Below are 678 nucleotides of genomic sequence, written 5' to 3' on the forward strand. Positions count from 1 at the left end.
TTTACAGCAAATGGAAACAGTAATAGTCTGTAGACATCCTGATCCACCTCTTTATCACGTACTGTGTCAGCAAGTTGTCAGAATTATGCCAGAAACTCAGTAGATTCTTCCTCTGGAAGACCGGAATACTGGAAATTTTGCTGCACTATGATAATGAGTTGAGGATTTAGCTCAAAGCTGCTTGCTTTAATGGGAGGTATACAGATGCTACTCCCATATGTAGCTGTAATGGGGTTAGCATATGACCCCAGAGTCCTTCTGGACTGTTCAATTCCACTTAGGTCCATGATGGAGAAAGGGAATATGATATGGATTCACAAGTAAAGTTTTTTTTTATTTTAATTAAAAGTGACCGAAAATAATAAAAGAAAATAAATGGAAAACAAAATAAAATTTCGAAAAATAAAATCAAAGCAAATTGAAAACTAAATTAATTAATTAATTAAAAAGATATGATTGAGAATTATTTTGAAAAAGATATGATTGAGAAGATATGATTGCAAATAAAAATGATTGAAAAGATATGATTTTGAAAATCTTTGACTAATTTAATGCAAAATTTCGAAAATTATGAGAAAAACAAGGAAAGGATATTTTTTTTAAATTTTAATGAGGAAAGAGAAAAACAACAGAACGACACTAAACTTAGAAATTTTAGATCAAAACAAAGAGAACAAA

The sequence above is a fragment of the Arachis duranensis genome, chromosome 5 (assembly GCF_000817695.3).
Source record: "Arachis duranensis cultivar V14167 chromosome 5, aradu.V14167.gnm2.J7QH, whole genome shotgun sequence".
Taxonomy (NCBI): Eukaryota; Viridiplantae; Streptophyta; class Magnoliopsida; order Fabales; family Fabaceae; genus Arachis; species Arachis duranensis.